The sequence below is a fragment of the Crocuta crocuta genome, unplaced genomic scaffold (genome assembly GCF_008692635.1).
Source record: "Crocuta crocuta isolate KB4526 unplaced genomic scaffold, BGI_CrCroc_1.0 scaffold50, whole genome shotgun sequence".
NCBI lineage: Eukaryota > Metazoa > Chordata > Mammalia > Carnivora > Hyaenidae > Crocuta > Crocuta crocuta.
This window is the reverse complement of record NW_027527428.1, coordinates 1,328,955-1,356,224: the sequence shown is the minus strand read 5'-3', so window position 1 is coordinate 1,356,224 and position 27,270 is coordinate 1,328,955. Positions and strand designations below refer to the sequence as shown.

Below are 27,270 nucleotides of genomic sequence, written 5' to 3'. Positions count from 1 at the left end.
GCTTTTCCGCCCACGTAGAAATTACAGTCTGGTGAGGAAGGCTGGCATTAAACCAGTCATTTCAAGAAAGAACAAGAGTTAGCATCACTCATCATGAGGCTTTAAGTCTGGTCCTTGCAATCAGGAAAGGCTTCCCTGAGGAGGCAGACACAAGGGAAGTGTCAAGCTGCAGGCATCCCCTCTACCCCACGCACGGTGTCGTTCAGCTGCAGGCATCCATTTTCATCATCCTCGTCAGGTCCACCACTTCTGCTTGTTGACTTAGGTATTCATACTCACTTTATTGTCCAAAGGATTCCTGGCACTTACATATAATTCCACGAAGTAGAAAAATACAATAAAACATTGAGACCAAGGAAAACGGAGAAATCTAAGGTCGGGGCAGAGAGACCATATGTTACTAAAATGAAACCACAGATTTAATTCTGCACATCTGAACAGCTGATGCAAAAAGACAGATCGGTTACAAAATGCTCATTGTCCTTCACACCACAATTTTCAAGAAAATAAAGCTTTTATGGGACGGATCTTCATATGACAGTTGCTGGATGAGAGGCACCACCGACTCTATCATTTCTAGAAAAAACTCAGTAGCAGAAGTTGTGTGGATGTATTTTTTTAAATGTTTATTTATTTTTGAGAGAGAGACAGACTCAGTGTGAGTGGGGAAGGGCAGAGAGGGAGGGAGACACAGAATCCAAAGCAGGCTCCAGGCTCTGAGCTGTCACAACAGAGCTCGATGTGGGACTTGAACTTGCAGACTGCGAGATCATGACCTGAGCCAAAGTCGGATACTCAACCGACTGAACCACCCAGGTGCCTCTGTGTGGATGGTTTTTAAATGGTCTCTGAATGTAGGGCAAAGGGCCATTCGGGCCAGACAATTCCAACACCCAGAAATAATCTGGTCTCATCCAGGGCTATAGGGTTCTCCATCCTCTGACAGCAGAATCACTTATAATGCAGATGAGGGGCCTCTCCCCTGAGGATTCTGGACAGTAGGTAGAGGTGAGATTTCAGCAGCCATAAGCTTCAGAAACTCCCCAGCAGTGTCTGATTCACTGCCAACGTTGAGGAACACTGACCGCGACCAGAGATTCTCAAACTGTTCCTTGAAGCCCCCAGGATTCTGCAAGAAGCTCTGGGGTCTGTTCGGTGACCTCTGAGATCACCATCCTGGTTCTTAGAAGAGCCAGCACTTGGGGCCAGGATAAACCATATGTGCCTGGACCCTGCCTTTACCCCATTGCGTGGTCCAGACTCCCCAAGGAAGGAGGTACACAAGGAAGGCAATGGCTGGTGAGGGGGAAACACAGCCATGATGTTATTAATGTCCTTCAGTCCGAGTGCAGAGGAATGGAGTAGACCAGATGACCCAGGAGGAACCTCTCTTTTTCTTAAGCTAATTAATTAGACTACAGGTCTGTCAGGGTTGAGCTGATGCTGCCTTTTTCCTTCTCAAGGGCTGGAACATCAGCTCCTCCCCAAGAGGGAGGAGAGGTGGGGTCTACCCGCACTCAGTAGCATCAGGGACCAGAGAGGATGCAGCAAGGGGGAGCATATGAGCCTGACATCCATGCTGTGGGGCGCTCTGGGAGAGGAGGAGGCAAAGAGGCAGGAAAGCCCTAGACTTCCTGGTTGGGCCACAGAGAAGGGATGTCAGGTGAGTTATACCTGGAAGCACATTCTTTAAATATAAGCACTCGAGAATCCTAAGAAGGCTCAACGCAGAGCCTGGCATGGGGCTCAGTCTCACAACGTGTGAGATCATGACCTGAGCTAGATCGAGAGTCAGACACTTAACTGACTGAGGCACTCAGGCATCCCTCTCCCTCTTTCTCTGCCTTTCCTCAACTTGTGAGTGCCTGCTCTAGATAGATGATAGATAGATAGATGATAGATAGATAGATAGATAGATAGATAGACAGACAGATAGATTGATGAAAGATAGATGATAGATAGATGAAAGACAGATAGAGAGATGATAGATATATAAAGAGATGATAGATGATAGATATATGATGATAGATAGATAGATGATAAATAGATCGATGGTAGATAGATAGATAGATAAAATAACTTGACCCAGGAGAGGAAGATGAACATAGAAGACTTGAAATTCGTTATCATGAGGACAAAAACCACCTCTACATGACAGGTCTGCTTTCGCTGGCCTTTATTTTATTTTATTTTTTAATTTTTTAATTTTTTTTATTTCTAGGAGAGATAGAAAGAGAGTGTGAGCAGAGGAGGGTCAGAGAGAGAGGGAGTCACAGACTGAAACAGGCTCCAGGCTCTGAGCTGGCAGTCAGCACAGAGCCCGACGCGGGGCTCGAACCCACGAACCGCGAGATCATGACCTAAGCGAAAGTCGGACGCTTAACCGACTAAGCCATCCAGGCGCCCCAATTTCACTGGCCTTTAATATCCACTTGAAAAGGGGTTTCCAGGGCTAACACAGTAAGTAAAGCACAAAACCAAAACAAACCCCCCCAAATACTGAAGCCAGTGATTGAGACAACGAACTCTATGCTGTTCAAAATGAGTCTTGATGCATATTGTCTTCCCAGACCAGCTTTTGATAGAAGTTGATCAGCAGACAGTGTGGGCATCTGTATTCTAATAGGGCAGGACTCTGAGGTGTGGCTTTTCTCTGTTGCTAAATAAGGGTGATTCAGATGCTTTTTATAGTCACCCATAAAACAAAACCAAACCGTGTACTAATGGTTTGAGAAAATCAATCAACTCAATGTGAGTCCTCATATTTAGGATGGGTTGAAGTGTGTCCCTCAAAATGAATGTGTTGAAGCCCTAAGCCTGGTACCTTATGAATATGATCTTATTGGAAATAGGGTCTTGGCAGATATAATTAACTTAAAATCAGGTCATCCTGGATTAGAGTGGGATGCAATCCAATGGCTAGTATTCTTGTAAGAAGGACATTTGGACCCAGACACATAGACAGGAGGCCATATGAAGATGGAGGCAGAGAATGGAGTGATGTGGTCACAGCCAATGAGCACCTGGGGCCACCAGAAGCTGAAAGACGCAAGGGAAGATCCTCCCCTAGGAGCTTCAGATGGAGCACTTACCTGCTGACACCTTGATCTTGGACTTCTGGCCTCCAGAAGAGTGAGATAATACATTTCTGTTCAGTCAAAAATGTCACCTGAATAGACAGTATCTCACAGAAGTATCTATAGAAGCAGGTACTCCCTAGGCAAGGCCAGCATCTTTCCTAAGAACCCCTCAGCGCTCTAGTCACTGGAGCTACTTATAAATATTTAGACTGGCATCTTCCAGGAACTTGGTGGAATTGTATAGCCACCCATGCGGTCTTGTCACGTGACTTGCGTTGGTAGGTGTAGCGATGTCTGTCATTTTAGAGTATATGCCTTGTCATGTTCTCTTTTCCCTCAGCTCAGTGGATGTCCCGGCAGCCTGGGTCCTGGACTGGCATGGTGACTACGAGGCGCTGTGGCCCAGTTTGGCTCCATGTGTATGTAAACTGAGGGAGACATAATCCCTGGTGGTTTTAAGTGGCTGAAGTTTCCAGGGTTGTTTTCTATGGCAGCATAACTTATCCAGTCCTGGCTTGATAATCTGGCCCCACCCTGGCAGGTGCACATTCAAGACTCCAAGGTTTAACATGATGATTTGGATATGCATGTGTTCCAAAGCAGGAGTCACCTGGTACTCACTATGTCACAGATAAATCTCCAACGAAGATCATGGTGCATCTGATTTCAAGGGTGGGGCTGCTTATAAATCCTACAGGCAGTTATAACACACATCCTACATAACAAAAGAAATTAACATTTAATGCAGAACTGGTGGAATATGAACCCAAGGTGTTGGGCAGATGGTGGGCACATCTACCCCAAACAAGCTGCATGTTTTAGGGTAGGTGTCCCTAAGCCAGCCAGCCTGACAGCAGTTCAGTAGCAGAAGCTGCCCCCCACTTCCGCCCCGTGACAATGAGGGGGGTACCATAACAAAAAGGAAGCTACTGATAACATTAAAAAAATTTTTGATAACAAGAAAGCACGCTTCCAGCTAATCCAAAAGGAGTTTCAAATCATTAAGATATATATTCAGAAGGAAGAGGCCAGAGCACAATCCTGTGTCACATTGCTTGGAACAATCACCAGATCTGCTGGGCGTCTGACACTTGGAGTATTACCAAGCCACCTGCATTAAGCTCATAACTGTTGGCCAAGAACCAGCTCCTTCCACGAAGTCAGAAGTCATGGCAGGTCAATAAAGCTGCAAACAATCTGAGGTTTTTCTTATCAGATTTCTTCTCAAGACGAAAAAGGTGTCAAAGTGATGAAGAGTAGAATCACTTGTTGATTTCCCTTCTGCCTCTCTGGGACAATTACTGGTTTGAGAAACCTAGATTTATAGTGTATCTAGCAACGTATTAAAGCTACAGTTTTAGGGAGAGCAGTAAATAGACACTTTTTTTGAAATGGTAGAGACAGAATTCCTTTATTCACTCATACGCTAGCAATAATGAAGACAAACAGGTTGGCACAAAGTCCCTTGTCAAATTCAATCTAAGGTAACGAGGTTCCCTAATCCGCCCTGTTTTGTCTTAATCACAGCTCCAACTGGAAACACAATGAAATTAGATAACTGGGGTTTACTTGCAAAGGGACTCTTTTCCAAGGTAAAGGCAGAGTGAATGGGAGCCAATGACTGAAGGCTGAAAGCCGTGGAGATGTTACCACCCAAAGCTGAGAGGACTAGAGGAAAGAATAGTCCATAACCCAGAAGGGAAATCCCATTAAAGAAGATGTCCCAAGAGGAGCAACGTCCTTTTGTGATGGGACCCAGCCACGCTGAGGTGACCCTACAGGGTGCCGGCCAGAGGAAGGAAGACCTGATCTCACTCTCCTCCCTCCCTTTGATTTGTGGCCAGAGCTACTTTGGCTAAATCCAACTGGGAGCCACAGAGCATGGGAGCCCAGGGGTGTGGGGTCAACTACCCAGGGCCAGAATGGGGTGCAGAAGGCAAGGGGTGGATTTGGAGCACAAATAGAAGACCTCATATGCTGCTTCTGTCACTTTCCCATTGTGGATTCCTTCTCACATTCCTTTTCCATTCTACAGGGTGCTGTGTGTGTGTGTGTGTGTGTGTGTGTGTGCACGCGCGCGCGCACATGTGTGTGCATGTGTGTCTGTGTGTCTGTGTGTATGGGCTTTGTTTTGGCAAACCTGACTCTGGAATGGCAAGATCCATACACTAGCCAAATGTGGAATTGATAACAATGGATTTACTTAGTCATTGATCCACTGATAGTAAAGGATAGCCAAAGCCACACCTTGAGGCACCCAAGCCTTGAGGCACCCAACAATATGTCGAATGATCCCTAAGCATCAGAATGTCACACTGGAAGTCAAAAGCCCTCTCTTTATTGAGGGCTTCTCAAGGTCCTCATCAATCAGGTCTAATGGTTGGTACTCAGTAGATCTTTCTTGGTCAGACTTGGCTATCCACTGCAGGAGAGAGAGGCCATGGACTATCTCAGCCAGGAAAAAGCAGGGGAGGGGTTCCTCAGCCTCCAGACCAGTACCATAACATATCACAAGCTCCCAGTGATCAGACCTAAGCCTCCAGAAACCCAGGCAATTTTCTCGCTGAGGCCCTGGGGAATTTCTTTTCAGAATCTCTGTTGAAGCCTAAAGAACTCCCCCACCTCCCCGAGGGCAGACCCTTCTCAGAAGCCACCAACATTTGGAAAGGGACCTGGAGTCTCTGTGCCCCTCCCTGGCTGGGCTCGCCATTCAAGCTTTGTCCCAAGGCCATGGTGGTGGCCCACGTGCGCTCCTCTGTGACCCCATCTTGGAAGTGAATGCTGTGGCTCAGTCTGGGGGGGTTTCATCAACATATATCTGGAGGAAACCAGCAGAAGTAAGGTGGAGAGGGCAGGCAGGTGGCTGGGAGGGAGAGAAAGAGTGAGGGAGACAGAATGCAAGCGCGGATGGGTGAAAAAGAGAGAGAAATCTCACAGAATTTAAATATAGGAGTATAAATATTTGAAAATCTGGGGTGCTGTACATGTGTGGAAAATGCAGATTGGGTTTCCGAAGTCAGATACCAGGAAGCAAAAATGTTCATTCTCTTGAAATGTTATGAAGGGAAGGAAGACGGTATCTATTAAAGAATCACATACATGCACACATGCACACTCAGTTATATAAGCATACAAACAATGACGCATAGATGCAGAAACATGGACATCGGCACCAAAACATGTAGACACAGAAATACACTCAAATATGTACAAGTATCTGCCTTTTGCTCAAAGGCACACATCCACCCATTCATTTGCAAATATTTATTGAGTGCCTCCTGTGTGCCAGGGACATCGCTGGCTTGCGAGGATATGGTGGTGAACAGGACTGTGTGCCCTGTTCTAATGGAGCTAACAGCCTACTGACGCAGAGGAGGCACCCCCTGGCCCCCCACGCATGGACCTGGAGCAGGGTGTCTGCCACGGCGGTGAGCCGGGGATTCGAGGCTGCACTGCGCTCATACGCACCCTTGGGTGTCTGAGAGAAGAGGAAGGGTTTGCACATTTGTCTCTGGGTCGCAATACCATGGGACCCTCAATCCCTGATCCATGGAGATAATGAATAAACGAGCTAAAGAATGAGCACATGAATAATTGAGCGAGTGAATGAATATCCTGACAACCAGCGGCAAGGTAGACAGGGACGTAGGCTGCCCAGAACTCCAAATTCCATTCCGTTTCTGGAGAAGAGTCTCACTCAGCTTCAAAAGGATCAGCTAAGGAAGGTAACGGGCATTTCTGCTCAGCCAAGCTACTGTCAGCTTCTGAACCTCGAGGGCTAGGACAGGAGCCAGGGCAAAGGGTCAGTCCAACTGCAGTTTGAAAGCCAGACTCTCTGATGAGCTTTGCAAACCCCAGGCCCCTCAGTCTGTTCCCCAAGGGATGCAGCTTGTTTCTTCTTCTGACCTGGAGGGACCCCCATCCCCTGTTCCACTACCCCCACCAATCTGGGGTTTCCAAACTCTTCACAAAGCCTTATGGGATTTCTCCAGCTTTAGAGGTAAAAGATGTAGGTCTTTACCAGTTGGTTCCTGGTAAAATTCATTTAAAGAACTCCTTACCATCCCTTATTACTAGGAAAAGTGGAGCCCTGATTATGGCAGCAAGAATGGAGCCCAGGGACGGAGGGGTGTGCTCTACTGAGACCGTATTCCCATCCTGCTGTGTGTGTGTGTGTGTGTGTGTGTGCGCGCACGCATGCACACGCACGCGGGTGTGTATGTACTTGCACACACAGGGGTATTTAAAATAGGGTCAGGCAGCAGCAGATGCGGCAGGTGCCCACCCAGATCCTCAGACCCAACCATCTCGTGTCCTCTGCTGAGCCTCCAACTGCCATTAACTGTATTTCTTTGGCCGACAGCTTTTCCCAAAGCGGCAGAAGGCTCACTGCCCATACGAGCACGTACATCAGAAAGGCTGAGGAATTAAGACTCTCTGTGAGCAGCCTTCAACCAAGGACTTCTGGGAGGTGGTGTTTCAACACCCCGTGACCTTGTCCCCTAGGCAGGGTGACTGAGGTGTGTGCTTCCTAGTGTCTCCTAGAGTTTACCAGGGAGAGTAAGAGCCAGCCTTCCACGGGGTCGCTGGCTTAATAGCACAGCACTTGATGGTCACCTTCCCTCCCTTGTGCCCCTTCCCCATGCCCTGTCCCCCACCCTCAGTGGTGTTTGTACTTCCCAACTCAACTCCAAGCACTTGAATTCTTCAGGCGAACCCAAATCAGCACATATGCATACCAAACTCCTTGTGAAGTTGGGCTGACCCTAGATCAATGCTGGGAAGCCTTCCTTGGGCAAGGTCAACATCCATGAGGAGCCAGCCCTCACTGGAAGGACTAATGTCCTCAAAGGAGATAAATTGCATCTAAAAGGAGATGAGAAGGGCTGTTCTATGCTCATGAGATCTGAGGCTTAAGTCCAGGCTGCAAGAAGCTTTCAGGGATCCCCGTCTGTTTTACTGTCAACCCAGACCCAACACCTACCTCCTGGGACCAGCTAGTAAATGGAGTAACAAATCCTCCCTGGGGCTCCTGATGATCTTCCCAGTGTACTTCTTTGTGGCCTCTGGGCAGGAGGAGGAAAGAATGACCAACCCCAGAGAATGCCAGAACGAAGGCACAGTGTTTTTCGGGGGGTAGAGGGTACAACTTTCAACTTCTCAATAACCAAAGAGGCAACCAATTTATAAATGCATGTAAACATACTCCAATATTTAATATAGAAGGAAGAAAGGGCTTGGCTTCTTTAGAGAGAGACTTTGCTAGAAGGCAGCTGCTTAGGGCTTAGAGGGGAGGAGAGGGGGAAGAGAGTATTACTAAAGCACACGGGGTGTCCTTCGAAAGGGGTGAAGAAGTTTCCAGATTAATTGTGGCAAAGGTTGCACATACCTGAGAATATACTGGAGTCAGTGAATTGTACATGGATGAATTGTATGCTACGTGAAGTACATCTCAATAAAGCTGTTAAAAAAAAAAAAAGCTGGGTGTAGAAGGAAAAGTTTCGCTTTGAGGCTGGACAGACATAGTTCCAGATTCCAACTCTGTTACTTGCTATACTGCATAGACGACATTTAACTTCCTTGACACATTAGCTTCTCCCAGTGAAAATACTTCATGTTTAGGGTTTTTGAGTAGACTTCAGATACTTTATAAAACACTTTAGAAGTTCCTGGCACATACACGGTACTTCGTTTTTTTTTTTTTTAAATCATTTTAATAATAATAATTAACAGCTGAAAACTGTACAGCACCGGCTACTAGAAATCATCACTGCATATTAAATGCTCATTCTCTAGAAGAGAAGGTAATTAGTAGTGAGAGGAAGCAATCCTTTCAAAATTAAGCTTAGCTAGCACCTTAGCTGGCTTAAATAAAGAATCGGGTAAGAAAAGGGCCAAGAACAAGATGCAGCGTGATTATAATTTGTGTTTTAAAAATTCTGACCTCAAGGAGAAAGGAAGGGGCATGCAGACCATCAGTGTTAACACCGGAGGAAGGATCACGTCTCTCCAATTTGGAAACTAAGTAGGTAAAAGGGGCTTTTGATAACAGTTGGATGAGTAGGTCTAGGGTACCAGCAGGACCCACGTTTGCTTATCAAAGCCTGGAGGCTGTTTTGGTAGGATCAAGGGCAATGCTCTTGAGCGAAGAGAGGATGTAGCTTAGCAGAGCTTAAAATCGAGTCGACTTTGGAGCCAGCAGGATCCAATTTTGTGCCCAAGTTTTGCACTTGACTCTTGATGCAGATTGAATTTGTGTATTCATCTTATAGAGGAAGGGGAACTCATTTGTGTTATTGTTTCATAGCTAGAGGAAACGCAATCATTGATCCAGAGTATGGGTTTTGTTTTGCTTTCATATCACCTCTTGCTTATCCATCCCCTATGTGTACGGATGTCAGAGGGAAATGGGTTTCGATGAAGGTGCTAAAACCACCACGAGACGATGAGTTAGCCTGGCCTGTCTTCACACTCATGAGTCAGAGACAAAAGACAGTTTATCACAGGGCTGGTGGGAGCCAGTGGATTCCGGTTTTTGCAACAGCTCTCTAAGCTTCAGCTCCCGTAAGGCAAGTGAAGAGGGTCAGCTCATACCTGTGCACACGGATAGGGTGTGCTCCCAGACAGGACCCCTGAGCTTAGGGTCCTGAATCTTTTTTTTTTTTTAATGTTTTATTTATTTCTGAGAGAGAGAGAGAGACAGTGTGAACAGGGGAGGGTCAGAGAGAGAGGGAGACACAGAATCCGAAACAGGCTCCGAGCTGGCTGTCAGCACAGAGCCCAACATGGGGCTCGAACCCACAAAACATGAGATCATGACCTGAACTGAAGTTCGGACGCTTAACCGACTGAGCCACCCAGGCACCCCGGGTCCTGAATCTTTTAGAAGACACCTACCCTTTGCTCCTGAGGAGGATCTTATATCTTCCAAAGCGGTTCACTGTGGGAACATCTTTATAAAGATCAGAGCAAAGGCAAACAGCATCTTTGCTTATGAGATATACAGAAATGTGAGAGACCCATGGAAAATTGTCTCCCAACACAGAACAGCGGTGTAATCTTGAGCCTCAGGTTCTTCATCTGTAAAATGGGGATGATACCCATCTGGCACATGGTAGGAGAGAAGAAATGAAGTATCAGTAGAGTCTTTCAAGCCCAGTTCTCGCCACACTACAGAAATCAAGAAATGTTAATTACTTTCTCCTGCTGCCTCCCCCTTCAGCTAAGGACAGTTCAGTGAAGACTTTATTTTGTTCAAATTCCACCACATTGTACCAACTCTCATTAGAATCTGTTAAGATAATGCCCATATGAGGGGCGCCTGGGTGGCTCAGTCGGTTGAGCGTCTGACTTCGGCTCAGGTCATGATCTCGCAGTTTGTGAGTTTAAGCCCCGCGTCAGGCTCTGTGCTGACAGCTCAGAGCCTGAAGCCTGCTTCGGATTCTATGTCTCCTTCTCTCTCTGTTCCTCCCCTGCTTGTTCTCTCTCTCTCTCTCTCCAAAATTAAGAAAACATTAAAATTTTTAAAAAATATATCCATATGAAAACCTTGTCATCATTATTTTGTTTCAAGATGGCAGCACACCTGGCCAATGGAATCTATGCCTTGATTCCATTAGTGGAGTAGCCAACCTGATCGATTTTGGCCCAAAGATCGCCATTAAACAACTCAAAAATCCTAAATCCTCCAACTCAGTGGTTCTCACACTCTGTTGCATGTTTAAGTCACCTGGGGAGCCTTAAAAATGCCACTGCCTCCAATAGCAATGAAATCATACTCTCCAGGGGCAGGACTCGGGCACCGGTAGTTTAAAAAATTCTCCAGGTGGTTCCGATATGCAGCCAGGGATGGAGCGATGTTCTGGCTCTCACTCAAGCAGCTAGAAGCGTTTGCACGTGCTACTTTGCAATTCTTAAGCTGTTTCACTGGAGTCTAACTCTGTAATTGGTCTAACTCTGAAAAGGTCACCAGGCATTTGCAGGTATTTTGCTGAGCCCAGTAGGGAGCGGGGGACACAGGGTGCCTGGGCAGGGGGAGTGGGCACACAGAAGAACCTGAAAACGTGTGTGGGGGGGAGGTCCATTCTTAGAAGATAGGGGAGCTCCCTGTCTTGTGAACTTTGGAATTCCATTGCGTCCTGAGAACAGGGGTCGTATACCCTGGGCACCTATATATGCTTGCAAAGGGTCTTCATCTTCTTGGCTCTACCTGCCAAGCATCAAACATTCTGCAGGCACACTTCAGCCTGAAGAGAGCTCTCGTCCTTGCCTTGCTCTGTGGCCGGCTAGATTATAGGATTAACTCTTCACCCCCTGGCTGGGCTATGGGGAATTCTCTCTCCTCTCTTTCTTGAGGTCTAAATAATCAATGATAAAGATTTTTCTCACTTTCTTCTCCCACCTTTCTTTGGAGTTGTATCTTTTTTAGATGGTGACTTTTGGTTTTTGGCAGATCCTAAAAGAGAAACGAAGTCAAGGCCCAGCATCCGGGATGAGTCGGGGCTCCTCCGTGGCCTGATCAGTGGTCATGTGGCAGTCGCTTTCTACTGCTCCATCCCGATGGTAGGCAAAGGTGTGGAGAGGTGCACAGAGCCCCCAAAACCCATATTTTGCATTTGCTCTGAGCCAGCGTCCAGTCCCCTTCCCCCGCACTCATAAACCTGCAAAATACTCAGGTAATCGAGACACCTGAAGTCCAAGTGAGCCTAACGTGGCTGTGTAATTCAGGCTGCCAAGTAAGTTACGTAAAACTCAGGTGAATGTGGACTTTCTGGACCCGCCTCCAGGAAAGCTTGTGGGATGGACTGTTTCCAGACAGAGGCTGCTTTTCTTCTTGGTGCCTGGCTGGAACAAAATGGACCAGAGCATTAGGGGGCCTGGGGGGAGCTTCCTCCCCAGTGGCTGGAATAGGAGGCGTGGTCCCGCTGAGGCCGGCTCTGAAAGCCCCTCAGCACAGGGGCTTCCGGCAAAACCAGGCTGCAGGGAGGGAGTCCTGGAGCCTGATGTTGCTGGAGACGGGCACACAGCTTCCCTTAATGCCACAAGGTGGGGGCAGGCTGCAGAAAATAGCCAGCTGGGGAAACTGAGTCCCTCCGTGGCTCATGAGGCTTTTCAATCATAGCTGTTTGGGCAGGGAGATCGGGCCTCTTTCCCTAGCTGAGCTCGAGAGATGTTAAAACAGGCCAGGTTCAGAATGGCCGCAGCCTTCCGTCCACCCCTTCTCTGTTGCCATGCCCCTCTTCCATTATATAGGGATGATGGCACAGAAACTAGAGCTTTGTTCTTTCCTTCTTCCTGGGCGCCTGCTGCTCCGCCTTACCCACCTGAAGGCTCACAGGCCCCCCTAAGTGACATCACAGGCCGGTCGCCGCGGAAACGGGCAATAAGCTCAGGCAGTCAGGGGCTAGACGGCTTCAGGCAGGGGAGGAGGCTAGTGGAGACCGAGGGAGACAGGGTTTTGAGCTCCACTCAAGAGGGGGTAGAATGGCTGCAGGGGACACTAGAATGAAGCCGCCAGCTTCCCCAAACAGGAGCAGCTTTCAGAAGGCATGGATGCCACGGAAAGGCTAAGTTGATTGTCCCTCCCTGCAGGAGCCGCCCCCTGCGCAGCACCCCGCTGCAGAGCCTGATTGCTTATTCTGGAGCAGCTTCTGCTTGTAATTTGTTGGCTTAAAGGTCGGAATGGACTTCTTAGGAAGACAGATTTCCTTGTGGCCGCTCCTTGGGGACTGAGCTCTCAACACCAATTGCCCCAGATTTCAGCCCAATTTGGGTCTTAGGTTTCCCCACTGGGGTGGGTGAGGCTCACAGAAGAAAACAGGCAAGTGCGGGGTGGCGGGCTGTGCGTCCAGAGGGCCAGGTGGGAAAAAGGAGCGACAGGGATGCTGGCGGAGCCCCGGGGGGCAAGGAGAGAGGGCACTTTATAAATCATCAGCTCCCTTTTAAAAATGGAGTTTAACCTCCCTCAGTTTTGCTTTTGAATTTATCAGCAGCTTCATTTCCCTGAGTAATAATTCATTATCTCATTCCCAGCCTGAGGAGCGGTGCTGGGCCCAGAAGTGACATTCCCGTCCACACCTTTAAGTGACACTCTTAGCTGTGTCATCTTCAGATCAATGTGAGCCTCAAGCCCCCCGCCCCTTGCATCCGCACATGCCCCTTGGACGTGGCTGTGCCCAGGTGCGGGTGCCCGACAGCCCCCCCCCCGCCTCTTTTGCTGATGCTCTTTCCACCAGAGTTCTTTCTGGGGCCCGAACTCCTCTCCATTGGGAAGCGAGGCAGCTGTGGCGGTGGCGGCGGCGGCGGGGAGCTAGAGCCTTGCTGTTGGAGCCAGAATCGAGATAACTGCTACAGAGGGGAGGGAGCTGAAGGGAGGGTTGGAGGGGGCCACACGTGTCAGCTTAACTGGAGGATCTGAAAAAGCTATTTCAATCCCGTCTCCAAGTGGGAGACTGGCAGATGCCCTTCTGTGGAATGAAAGTTTTGCTCTTCCTCTCCGTCTCCTCTGCCAAGGAAGAAAGCTCGACTAACAAGGGACGCGACGATGCTTTTTCACTAGGAAAAAGTCCTTTCTCCCCAGATCCCTTCTCTCCTCACAGCACAAAAGAGACCCTGTCCTAACGGCCATCGTGGCAGCCTGGAAATGAGGATGGGACGGTGTGGGAGAACCACCTGATGCCCAAGGCGGGACCAATTAAACTGGTTGCCGTGGGGATGGGACCAGACAGCAGGGTGGTTCAAGTGCTCAGGTGATGGCAGCCTGGGCCACGTCTGGGCATCACTGCCCTACAGTCTTACTGCCCAAGCTCAGGCTGGACTCTCTGCATCCCTGGGAGCTTGTTAAAAAGGCTGGACCCAAGCCCCACGCCTGGCTTTAGGAAGCAGCATCTGCATTTTCATCAAATCCCCAGGTAACAGCTGGGTATCTTGCCCTGTGGGTATTGAAATCCCTTGGACTTGGAGCCTTGCCGTCCCTCTTCCTGCTCCATCAGCCTGGCTGTGCTGGGGGCGGAGTGGGGGATGGGATAAGGGTCACAAGCCCCCACAATAGGAGACTAGACAACCCTTTCTTCCAATGTGAGGTTCCAGCTCCACCTGCCCGAGCAAGGGGGCTGGAGGAAAGCGGGGACCTCAAGACCATGCATGCAGCACATGCGCCAATCAGCATCCCGGAGCCCTGCCGGATCAGGGCTGGGGACAGTCTTGCAACCCTGCAGGAGAGACTGAAAAATGGTGGTAAGGTTGGGGTCTGCCAATACCCCACGGCCTCCCCCTGCAGGCCTGGCTCCCGTAGCATCTCAGGGCTGAGAGGCTGGCAGAGTGGCAGCCGGGGGGTGGGGGGCACCATGCAGGCATCTGCGTTCTGCAGTCAGGTTTGCGGCACAGTGTCAAGGCCCTAGTGGCCGGCCATTTCCTTCACTAATATTAGCGCGCTCTCCTGTTAGTGGACGATGGGGAGGAAGGGCAGGCCTGGCGGAGAGTGTCTGCCTCCATCAGCTCAGCTGGGGGGTCCCAGGGCCCGGGGCGGTGGGGGAGGGCACTCCTGAACTCCAGGGAGCTGCCAAGGCCTGAGATCTGGGTCCCTCCTGGGTCCCTAGAGGGCCACCAGGGAAGATCTGTGGCTGAGGGTCTGTCCTGCCTCTACTCTCCGCAGGTGGGGCCCCTCTGGCCCTGTCATTGGGGGGCGTGCGTACCGTCTCCACAACAAACCTCACACACCCTAGACCTTTATCTGCCTGTGAGATTCCCCTTCCCTGGTGGTCGCTTCCTCCCCTTTGGGTTCCTCCCGGTCCTGGTTCTAACCCAAAATGGACAAAGCATGGCACTGAAACTGACCCCCAGAGGGCAGAGTTCGAGACCTCAATTCTGTCACTTACCTTGGGCAGGTCGTGGATCTTGTCTGAGCCGATGACTTGCCTTCAAAAAATGGGAGGGCTGAGGCCAGCTCTGCTAAGTGGCGGTGAAAACAGAATGACCTATGGGAATGCTCCTCACCCAGTGGGGGGCACACTGTCGCTGCTAAAATGCACATCCGCTGACCGGTGTGTACAAGGTCTGAGCACTGGTGTAGACCAGTGGTCCTCAGGGGGTCCCCTGACCATCAGCATCGCCACACCCTGCCCGGGACCCACAGAAGCAGACATGCTGGATTGCGGAATCAGGGTTCAGCCAACCCCACAGGTGATTCTGCTGCAGGTTCAAGTGTGAGGGCCCTGGTGTGACCAGAAAATGCTGTGTCTAATAAGCCATGAGTCACTATGCTACCTTCAAAGTCACGTTGATTTGGAGGGGAAAGGATGTGTATTAGAATTCTGCAGAGAAGTGGAATCAATAGGAGAGAGAGGTAGGTGGGGGGGGGAGAGAGATATGACAGATAGATAGATAGATAGATAGAAAATACATAGATAGATAGATAGAAAATACATAGATAGATAGATAGATAGATAGAAAATAGATAGATAGATAGATAGATAGATAGATAGATAGATAGATAGATAGATAGATAGATGGTATAGATAGATTGGTAGATAGATGATAGATGTTACATGGAGATAAATAGATTTATGGTAAGGAACGGGCTCACGTGATAGTGGAGGCTGATGACAGAACTTTCCATGATCTGCCATCCACAGCTGGAGCCCAGCGAGGCCTCGCACCAGAGAGCTGCTGGTGCGGATCCAGTCCGAGGGGAAGCCCTGCCAGCCAGGAACCCTCAGGGCGGGAGAAGATTGGTGTCCCAGCCCCACGGTCAGGTGGAGACCAAATTCACCCTTCCTCCACCTTTCTGGGCTACCTGGCCCCTCAACAGATTAGGTGAGGCCCATCCACCCTGGGGAGGGCCATCTGCCTCACTCAGTCCCACCAATTCAAACGCTAATTTCTTCTCCAAACACCCTCGAAGACACACCCAGAAATAAGGCTTAGCTAGCTGTCTGGGCATCCCCAGGCCCAGTCAAGCTGACACATAAAATTAACCCCAAAGTAACAATGAGAAGAGTAGCTTACTCGTCCGTGGCTTGTGCCACGTGTGTGTGTGTCTCAATCCTCACAGCCTCCCCAGGGTTGGGCCCTGACATTATCCTCACTGCATAGAGGGATGTGAGGCTCACTGAGGCGAGTGGGTGGCTCTGAACCCAGGCCCTCTGCCCCGAGGCTGTGGCCCCTGCTTCCCGGTGACAAGGTACAGGATGTTGGTGGGGAGCAGCCGAGGGAGGGGTCTGGGAGCAGGGGCGAAGGCGCTGGAGCAGGAGGGAGCAGGGTGTGTCCTGTGACAGAGTCGGATCTAGAACCAGTGTCCTCAATTCCCAGCCCAGGGCCCCTTTCCTCACACTGACCGTTGGCTTATTCTGGTGCCACACCTTATTCAGGTGTGGGCAGATGTGCCCAGGGCTCGCAGGGCCGTGCAGTGGCTTCCACCCATCGCAGCAGGCAGGGGTCAAGGGTCGGAGTGCGGAGTAGGCAGGTGTGAGCACAGACGGGGGAGAGAAGACAGGCATCCTAGAGGAACCTGTTTTGGGGAGTCATCTACGTGCCCAAGTTCTGTGTCATCTTCCCGTGGCTTCTTGCTCTTTCATCATAGCATTTATCACAAGTGCAAATCAAAGGTATACTGTGTTGTGATCTGCTCGTACTCTATGCTGCCCACTAGACTGTAGGGTCCATGAGCACAAGGGCCGTATGTGTCCTGACACGTGGAATCCCAAACACAGCACCGCGCTTCGTCCACAGCAGACAGCCGTTGCTGGGTGGATGAGTGAACGGGCATCAGCAGGCTCACCCCCTGCCCCGTAATGATTTATTTCCCTGTCTGCTGTCCTTCTAGACTGAAACCCCCATGAGCAAACCGTCTCTTTCAGCTCTGTGCACCGGGTCCCTAGAACGATGTGCGCACGGTGTCTGGAACAATGGCTGGCTTTATCTGCACTTTTGAAGCTAAACCCAATCAGATTCTAAAGTCCAGTGGGTCCTTCCACTAATAATCTCATCATCCTTGCACTGGGAAGGCGAGAATGCCGAACCAGGAATCTCTAAAACACTGGACTGGATTTTCTCCAGGTGCGTCTTGATGCATTCGCAGATTCCACCCCCCTGAGCGTAGGACTGGGGTCTCATTTCCCGGGTCCCCGGACTGAGCAGGGCCAGGCGTTCACGCCTCCTCAAGCAGCTTAACCTGGTGGATGGACCGAAGCTTTCAGGTAAGTAGCTGCTGTGAAAGGGCTCCACTTAACCCTCTTCTTTTGCAAAACTAAGATTGTGAGTCAACCTTCAATTAACCTCTTCCAGATTCCACGCTATGCAAAAGGTTTTATTCTAAAGGCGGGGAAGCTATTTTAAAATGACGTTTATTATTGATACCAAACCAGAATAGGTCAGCTCTCTTCCTGCAGCCCAGAAACACAGTCACTGGATGTAAAATGCCATGTCCTGGGGGTGGGGGTCGGGGGTGGGGTCCCTGGACCTGCTCCTCCCTGGCCTCTCCGGCCCCTCCCTCCCTCATCCACCAGGAGGCAGCAGTATTTTGCTTAGAGGTCCTATTAAAAGGAAGAACCACACCCCCTTTCTCTCTTCCCTTCCAATGCTCTGGACATTACCGATCTAACCCACAAACTCTCTTTGGTAGGCAAAACGGTGCTTTCACATACAAAGGGACAGACAGCTATGCCTGGGGAAGTCTATTTTGGGACATTATTAGGCTCATATACCAACCTTATTTTTATCCCAAATTTATTTTTTCATGAGCTAATAGGTCAGTTGGCTCTGTTCAGGGCACCTGCCGGGAAAAGGAAGTGGGGCAGGGGAGGATGCATAAAGACCTAAGCGAGATGATATGGATGGCTCAGCGCAGGTCACTGGGCTCAGGGCTTATGCTCCTCCGAGGGCACGTCGTGGAGATATTGATTTGCTTTGGTCTGTGCCCTCTTCATATTAATGAAGTAGCAACTTTGATATTCTCTGAAATGTTCTAGATATACATTCATCGACTGGGGACCATGAGAGCCACCATTTCTCATCCAAGTAGTGAAAGTATTAATGGACGATGAGAGTGAGGAGGGGAATTGATGGAGGCGTTGAATAAATAATTTATGACACATCCACAAAGGAATACTACACAGCCATTTAAAATCTATATTTGCAAAGAATATTTAATGACCTGGAAAATGCTCACAATACGATATTCAGTAAGAATAAATAGGACTTGGAATTGCACACTGAGTATAAGCCACATAATATATGTTGAGACAGGAAAGAAATATACCTCCAGTTTCCTTCTACACATGTCTGGACTGTCCCCATTCCTGGCAATGTGCTCTAATCCCATCTAGCTTTTTCTTTTTAAATTTTTTAATGTTTATTTTTGAGAAAGAGAGAGAGAGAAAGAGAGCACGAGCAGGGGAGGGGCGGAGAGACAGGGAGGCACAGAATCCAAAGCAGGCTCCAGGCTCCGAGCTGTTAGCCCAGAACCTGACACGGGGCTCAAACTCATGAACCCCGAGATCATGTGACTCAAGCTGAAGTCGGCCGCCTAACCGACTGAGCCACGCAGGCGCCTCTATCCCGTCTACTTTTAAATGTTTCTTTATTTCAAAACATTTTTAAAGTACAACATAAAACATCCTCCATGCAGAAATAAATTCTAATTATGCAAAAAAAAATTCAAATTATATAGAAAGGAAAGTTCCTCCCTGCCATAATGACTCTTAATCCCTTGGCATAGAGTCTCCAGAACTTTATGTATAATGTAAACGTATGCTATCTACATGTCTGTGCACATATGCATACACATGGTGTGCATGTGCAGATATGTGCGTAGATGCCGCATGTATTATATGTAAACCTATACAGATATGTGTGTGTGCATGTGAATTTTGGCACTTAAAGTAATGAGATAAAATTATGCATATACATGTTATTACTCAGATCCTTGGTGAGGACCTCAGGCTGCTTTTCATATGAAAAATGCTTTTCTTTTTTCCCGAACACACAAGCAATTCACGGTCCATGTAGGGCACTGAACTTACCTCTTCCCCTTGGCTCTCAGTTCCGTGTGCCAGGCCCCTGCACACGCCTGACCATCCGCTCATGGGCTTTTGTTCTGACTGAGGGAGCAAGGCAGACACAGGCCGAAGTGCCAGAGAATGAGTGACCTTGGAAACACTCACCACCCCCACCCTCCGCGGGGATGGCTGGGGCATGTTCTAGCCCATTGCTTCTGTCCCTGCGGGGTGAGACGGAGCCTGGGCGCCCAGGCAAGCAGACCAAAGGCTGGGCCTCTGTATTTTTAGACCAAGTTCCCCAGGTGAGTCCCTGTTATGGACTGACTTGTGTTCCCCGCCCCCCACCCCCACCCCGCAAATTCATACGCTGAAGCCCTAATCCCCACTGTGACTGTGTTTCAAGATAGGGACCTTCAGGTAGATAATTAGAGTCAAATGAGATCATATTCTCCAGCTTACCTCCCACATAAATGACTTCTACTTGAATCCGTATGTGATGGGCCGAATGATGACTCCCTGAAGTCTTCCAGGTCCTGTCCCCTGAAACCTGTGAATATTTTTCTCTTCATGGTAACAGACGCCCTGCAGGTGTGACTAAATTTAGGAGCCAGGGTCGGGGAGGGTCGCCTGGGTTATGCAGGTGGGTCTGGTGTAAGAACAAGCATCATCTCAGCGGGAGGCAGACTCAGAGGAGCATGTGATACAGGAAGCAGAGGTCGGAAGCCTGAAGAGGCCACGGGCAAGGACCACCGGAAGCCCCCGGGAGCTGGGAGGAGCCTGGAGCCAAGTCTTCCCAGGAGGGGAAGGGGAAGGGCACAGCGCTCTGTGGACCCCTTGATGTTAGCCCACTTTTGGACTCCTGATCTCCAAAGCTATAAAAGATCTGTGTCGTGTTGAGTCACTGAGGTTGTAGTGGTGGTTACAGCAGCCAGAGCGGGTCTGTACACCTTATCTCAGGGCCAGCATTTGGAGGAACCCACCCCAAGACCCAGAATGTCAGCTACTTACTTGCCCTTCATTCCATTTGGTGTCTCCGCCATGCCTGGCTTCCCACAGTGGGAGCTTTCCTATGGATTTTACTTATAGAATCAGAAAAGCCTGCTTTTTCTTTAAAAAGGTAAGAAAAACAGTGATGCTGTGGGGCGAAAGATACCAGCTGAATACCCACTGTGGGCCAGACACTGTGTGCCACGGAGAAGGACAAATATCCCTGCCCCCTGAGAGCTGGTGTTCTAGCAATTCTGCCTGGGGAGGCATGGGGTAAAACACCTCAGAAGGGTGCCCGGGTGGCTCAGTCAGTACGTCTGACTCTTGATTTCGGCTCAGGTCATGATCTCACGGTTCATGAGATCGAGCCAAGCATAGGGCTCTACATGCACAGTAAGGAATCTGCTTGGAATTCTCTCCCTCCCTCCCTCTCTCCCTCCCCTGCTTGTGCACACGTGCGCGCTCTCTCTTTCTCAAAATACATAAATAAACTAGAAAAACACAACACCTCGGAAATAAGTAAATCCTGTAGCACATCAGAAGCGATACGCCCAAGGAATAATAAAAGCAAAAACGCAGCGAAGGAGGGAGATTGGGGGGGAGGGGTGGAGCCCAGGGGCCGACCGCATGCTTCAATACTGTGCTCTGTGTCTGCCTCACTTGATTTACTCTAGTTTAATCTCTCTTTTTTAAGTTTATTTTGAGAGAAAACGTGCACACAAGTGGGGGAGGGGCATAGAGAGAGGGAGACAGAGAATCCCAAGCAGGCTCCATGCTTAGCATGGAGTTGACGCAGGGCTCTATCTCACAAATCTTGAGATGATGACCTGAGCCCCAGTCAAGAGTTAGACTCTGCTCAACAGACTGAGCCACCCAGATGCCCCTAATTCAATAATCTCTTATTTCACACATTCTCCATGTCAGGCTCTAAGTACTCTACAAATATGAAGTCATTTAATGCTTAATATAACCCTGTGAGCAAATGCCCGTATTATCCCCATTTTGCAGATGAGAGAACTGAGGTACAGAGAGGCGAAGTAACATTTACAGTGTCAGATGGCTAGTAAGTGGCAGAAAAGGGACTTGAGCCCAGGCAGCCGGGCTCCAGTCTGTGTTCTCATCCCCTGTGCGATGCTGCCTGAGGCTCAAGGACAACTTTAAGGCAGTAAGGAGTCGGCCACACAAGTCTTTGTAGAAAAAGGCAAAGGCATAGCCAGTACAAAGGTCCTATGGCAGAAGCAAACCTGGGGTTTGGGGCCACATTGGCAAGGCAGCCAGTGTGGCCGACAGCGATGAGCAGAGGGTGGGAGTCACTCAGGCCACACGCCCGGGGCCTAGAGTCCCTTTGTCCCTCTGTGGAAAGGGTGGGGGGCTCTGCAGGGTTTGGGGCACTGGGAAGCTTTCTCTGGCTGGTAAGAGCGGGCTGCCAGGGGCAGGGTCAGGGCAGGAAGACCAGCCGGGGGGGGTGGTGGCCCAGCCAGGGTGGCAGCCATAGGGACGCAGAGGGATAGCAGTGGGGCCCTGGAAGACGTGAAGTAGGGCCGACGGGATTTTCTGACGCGTGGGATGCGGGCCGTGGGAGAGAGGGAAGCATCCGCGGTGGCTCTGAGCCACGGCCCGAGGAGCTAACGGGTAGAAAGGCCTTGCGCTCTGCCAAGATGTGGGGAGTGTTTTTTCTCCTCCACATTGTGGCAGTTCTCCGGGAGGATGAAGCTTCGGCATAACAAGTCAGGATAATAATAGCCGTCTGCTACGGAGGTGTCCTAGCCAAGGGGACGGGCTCTCCGAGGAGCGTGGGGCGGAAAGGAGCTCGGTGCTTTCCTCCATCTCGTCGGCAGGCCCCTGAGCACCTCCAGAGGAGCATCAGAGAACCCGGAGGACTCAAGGCCAACGCTTGCATGGGCGTCCTCAACGTCAGCATCAGGAGTTGGAAGGAATCGTCTAACTGCACCCTGGTTGGGAAGTGAGCAAACGGCACCGTTAGGACCCCAGCCTCGACCCAGCCTCCACGGTTGGGCCACATCTGGCCTCTGCCCGAGAAGCATCCGTGTGCTTGCACGAGAATTATTCCAACTGTCAAGCCTCTCGGCTGCTACTGTCGGGAGATGGGGCGGGAACTGTCAGAGATTTTTAACTGGTTACTCTGGAACCGTCAGGGCACCCTATTTCTTTGCAAGGGGAGGGGGGAGGTGGGAATGAGGAGCCGTCTCCCAAACAGAGCTCTAAGCAGAAGAGCCTCTTCTCGCCAACGACGCTTAAAGCTCCCCTCCCGTCACCACCGAGCTCCAAGGATTCTGACGGTGGCAGCGAAAACACAGCCGGGGAAGACAGTCCAAAATAGGACGAAAATAGGACACTCGGGGTAGAGAGACAGAGAGCTGTAGGGTCTCACTGTCACTGCCAACGTTTCCAGAACATACGGGCGGGGAGGCAGAGCCTGTCAAGGAAATTAATCCCCGAAGGAAAGGAGTACGCACGGATCAGACGCTCCTTGAGTGCATAACAATGAATAAGGACTTAGTAACAGCGGCTTCCGAGCAGGAAGGGGGGCCCAGTTCAGACTGTGTGCAGTGGAGTAATCCGGGGGGCCCAGAGGAAGCCCTTGCCCGGCCCAGCCCACCCCGCGTGGCCCCCTCCCCAGCTGCAGTGGCCTATAGGAGTCTGGAGAGGAAACTTTCCATGCAGGCTGTGAAATCCAGGATTGCTGTAGTCTGAATGTGTCCCCTGCCTCCCAAATTCCTACATTGTCATCTAACCCCCAAAGTGACGATGGTATCAGGAGGTGGGGGCCTTTGGAGGCGATTAGGTTAGGAATGGGGGGAGCCTCATGAGTGCTATAGTGTCCTTTGTTCTTTTTTAAATTTTTAAATATTTATTTACTTTTTTTGAGAGAGAGAGAGAGAGAGACAGCGCGAGCAGGGGAGGGGCAGAGAGAGAGAAGGAGACACAGACTCTGAAGCAGGCTCCAGGCTCTGAGCTGTCAGCACAGAGCCCGACGCAGGGCTCGAACTCACGAACCATGGGATCATGACCTGAGCTGAAGTCGGACGCTGAACTGACTGAGCCCCCCAGGCGCCCCTATAAGCGCCCTTATAAAAGCCTTCGGAGAGCTCCCAGCCCCTTTCCACCGCAGGAGCACACGGGAAGCCGCCTGGGACTCAGGAAAGGGTGCTCGCGCGACAGTGCTGGCACCCTGAGCTCCGATTTCCAGCCTCCAGAGCTGTGAGCAGCACATGTCTGCCGCGCCCCAGCCACCGAGTCTGCGGCACTTTGTCGCGGCAGCCCACATGGACTAGGGCAGCGATCCTCAGCCACGGCTTTTGTCAGTGCGTGAAGCCCGGGGTCAAGCGGCCCCGCTACCAATGACACCCATTCACTCGGGCCACTCGATGGCTATCTGCCCAACGCTTCCCCATGTCCCAGGTACAGCGCACGAAGTGCTCGCTGGTCGGAGGTGACGTGTGACGCTTTCCCTGACGGTGCTGACAAGTCCAGCCGCCTCATGGGACCACTGTTGACAGTTCGAGGCGAGGTGGCCGCATCCAGAGGGCCGGCGCTGGGTGGGCCACCGCCTCTGACATGGGAATCTCAGTGGGGCCTGGCACGTATTGCCCAGGGCTGTCACAGCTGCCCGACCGCCTCCCGGAGAAGGTCATGCTCTTCCTCGCCTGCGGTAGGGGCCGGGCAGGGGCCGGAGACGTGGTGTCCCTGCTCTCAGCTGGGTCCTGCCCCTAATCTCTGGCTCTTCCCTGTGTCTGCTTGTGAGGACAGTGTGCGTTTGGGGGGCCTGGGGGGCGTCTCGAAAGCTTTTGGTTTATCAGTCAATCTGTGAACAAATATCTATATATGGTTTGCTTTGGGCCCAGCCTGTGCTAAGCACTGGCATGTAATAGGCTCTCAATAAATATTTGTGGGCCCTCAGGGATATAAACCTTATGAGCCTCCCTCTGGGCAGAAAGCCAGCTTTCATCTCGGTACTTCCAGACATCTTCCCTGGAAGCGATATTCCAGGAGACAGGAGAGCGGCCATGGGCTTGGGTGCCCAGGGCAGGGAGGGATGGGTGAGGGCCCGGGTTCTCTGCGTGGGGTCACCAAGCCCTGGGCGTTCACAGGGGCGGCTGTGGCAATGAGGTATCACCCGTTAGCTCCCCGTTCCTCCAGGGAAAGCACTCCAGCCGAGGGCCTTGGTGAACACAGCCCTCTAACCGCACCCTCTACTCCCGAGCCTGACTCCTTATCTCCGATACTCAGGCCTGTCTGCTAAGGTGAACTTGATCTGCATTTCCAGCCAGCCTGTCACTCATGCCTCAAGTCTGCTGCCTTAGAGCTGATGGATCACGTCTTCCCAGACAGGTGCCCACATCTGGGCAGACCTGTATACGTGCAGTCGCGCTCGGTTATAAATATCTATCGAGTGCAATACCAAATAATTGTGGGGCATATTTCACCCTGCCTGTTGAACACATTGCAAGAAAGGAATTGATCCCTGCTGTTTCATTTATTAGATGGTGTAATACCACAAAAATCGTTTCCACAATATCCCAAACTAAATCATTTATTCTTGACAAAAATCCAATAAAGAGCTCAATCCTTCTCCATAGGCAGATAAAGCACAGATTAATGGGGCTGCCTAGATCAAAAAATGCTGGGAAAAATGAAAGGCAGATAGAGAGAGAAGGCCCCTTCCTCCTCCTCACTTCCCCAAGGCTGCCCGGGCTCAGGGTTTTATTACAAAAAGCCGCCTAAGTATTACAGGCTAATCCGTAAATCCCAGCCTAGTAAAATATGTGACGGATTTGTAAATTGTGCCCTTTACAAATCTGATTGAACTTTTTTTTTTCTTTGCTGGGAGTTTTGCCTTTCTCCTCCTTGCCTTCTCTTCACCCCTCACCTCTCCCAGTCTCTGGCAGCATACGCCCTGCCTGGCGCAGCGTGGGACCCTGGCTCTGCTTGTCCGTGCACTGGGCTGCCTCTGCGACCCCGCTCTGACCTGACTTAGGGAGGATGGAGGCTGTTGGGGAATGAGAGGCTGGGAAAACCATCCGACTCTGTTTGTCTACTGTCTACAGGGAAATCGGATTCAGGGAGGTTCAAGGGCAGGGCCAGGCGTGGCAGTTATCAGAGGCTTGGGGCACCCTTGCAGCCAGTGTGGCCCTGGCGAGGAACCCCAGGAGCAGGGGTACACATCATCTCCAGTGGAGAAAGAGGGGGATCAAGCTGCAATCCTCAGGGCCACAGATGAGCTGGCTGGATCGTACATGTCCATGGACTTGGGAAACACCATGGCAGGTGCACCTCCAAGGCCGTCGAGGGTGCCCATCCCATCCCCTCCTCTCTGTGCATCACATCTAGGGGGAGCCACGTGTCAGCTTGCCTGGGACCGAGCGGGCTCGCAGACACCAGGCTTTCAGGGCGAAAACCAAACGCATCCCCCGCAAACCGGGAAGTGCCACCCCTTCCTCTGGCCTGTCTGCGCTGTGAGAGGCTCTATGTCGCTCAGGCCGGTTAATTTCCTCTGCCTTAAACCAAGGGACGTCCCTTGCAGGGCAGGGGTCCAGGATCCGTCGCTTACTCCCTGTGGACGCTGGCCAATTACACAGCCTTTCTCAGCCTCAGTTTCCCCACCTTGCTGTCCCCCACCGTCCTTTGAACACATGTCCTTAAGGAAGACCACAAGAAAAGTAAGAGAACAGGGGGAAAGCTCCTTCTGGAAGCCCAAGAAATGACACCCTTCCCTCACCCACTCACAACTCCCAGCAACCGAGGTTGGCTGAGCCCGGATGTTTCTCAAAAGGAGCCGTTAACGCAGGCAGCTGGGAAGCAGATTACGGGCTGGAAAGCAGGTCTCTGCCCGGCACAGGGCCCTGCCTAGTTTCTGATCCTGCGGGGCCACACCCCAGCACCCCCAGAAAAGTGACTGTTTCTGCTCCCTAAAGGTNGCTCAGGGAAGAGTGTGAGGAGGCAGTAACAGAACCGGAGCCCCACCCCCCATCCCCCATCCCTGCTCATTTCCATTCCCTGTCCCCAGATGCAGCTGTCCCTGCAACTGCGGACTGATGACTGATGGGCAGTTCTTCCTGCTGCTCCGCGGCCATCCTCTCAGAGCAGAAGGGTGCCCTTGGAGCAAGAGATAGAGGCCGCCCCCAGCGGCTGGCCCCTGCCCATCTGCTGCCTTTACCAGGTGGCCCGCGCATAATGACAGCAAGGACACTGTATCTTGTCTGGGTCCTGGAACGGTCTGGGTCCTGGAATGGCCTCCTGCATTCCCCTGGGCTGCACGAGAAAACAGAGATGGAGGGGAGGGACGGGGTTAGGCACTCAGAGGAGAGGACAGCCTCCCGGCTGGCCCCACAAGAACCACAGCAAATCCAAGCTCTTTGGGGCACAGAAAGTAAGGGCGGAGGCCGCCAGGAGGCAGGTGACACAGGCAGCCGGAGAGCAACTTGTGGATAAGATGTTCACTTTCCAAGAACATTTGGAAAAAGCGGGGTTCCCATCTGCTGGGTTTCCAAAAGCCAGAAGGTGGACCACGTGACCCCAGTCTGCTCCCACAAAGCCAAGAGGCCCCCCTCTGTCCCTGGGAACAGCCAGCCGGTGCCTCCCCACTTTCCTCATTAACCTTTATCCCTCGGGGGCTCCCGCTGAGGGCTAATCCTGTTTCCTGCATTCCAGGTATTTAGCCCGGCAACGCAGGCAGTCACTCAGCTGTACCTTTCCCAGGCCCCAGGCTCAGCCGCGGGGCTCAGAGGATGGCCTCTCGCAGCCACCGCGCGGGGTGGTGTTTCCCACGAGCCCAGGCTCCTGCCCGTTTGGATCTTGGCATCAGGATTCAACCGTTCAGCTTATCCTCGCGAGGGGGTGGCGGGTGTGGTGGTAGGGAAGGAAATGATGAGGGGGCGGGGTGCAGGGCTGTTCCCTAAGAGAGAGAGAGAAAGAGAGAGAGAGAGAGAGAGAGAGAGAGAGAGAGAGAGAGAGAGTGTGTGTGTGTGTGTGTGTGTGTGTGTGTGTGTGTGTGGTGGGGAGGGCGACGCGGTGCCCACCGCCCTTGTGGAATTGGAGGTGAACAAAATCAGTGGACACATTCTCTTCTGTGGGCTCGAGTTTAGGGGTATTTGCAAATGACTACGTGGAGATACTTTCTTTTCTGGCATTGAGGAGGGGGGTGCATAAAAGAGGGGTCAGAGGTAGTGGAAAATGGGCTCCCCCCA

General features: G+C 51.1%; 2 long non-coding RNA genes across 5 annotated transcripts; one reads left to right on the top strand and one right to left on the bottom strand.

Moving 5' to 3' along the window:
* Window positions 1-10,016: 10,016 nt before the first annotated feature.
* On the bottom strand, window positions 10,017-12,310 carry LOC144225468 (uncharacterized). The gene is made up of 2 exons (XR_013333314.1): window positions 11,482-12,310; window positions 10,017-10,184 (listed from the first exon to the last, which is right to left on the bottom strand). It is a non-coding gene; the product is annotated as an uncharacterized LOC144225468 (long non-coding RNA).
* A 198-nt stretch (window positions 12,311-12,508) lies between these two features.
* Window positions 12,509-18,265, top strand: LOC144225450 (uncharacterized). 4 transcript variants are annotated; one of them, XR_013333311.1, is made up of 4 exons: window positions 12,509-13,990; window positions 14,162-14,315; window positions 14,966-15,260; window positions 15,713-16,036. It is a non-coding gene; the product is annotated as an uncharacterized LOC144225450 (long non-coding RNA). The 4 variants fall into 4 exon arrangements; XR_013333313.1 differs by lacking the exons at window positions 14,162-14,315; window positions 14,966-15,260; window positions 15,713-16,036 and adding exons at window positions 17,136-17,275; window positions 18,047-18,265; XR_013333307.1 differs by lacking the exons at window positions 14,162-14,315; window positions 14,966-15,260; window positions 15,713-16,036 and adding exons at window positions 16,937-17,275; window positions 18,047-18,265.
* Window positions 18,266-27,270: the final 9,005 nt, after the last annotated feature.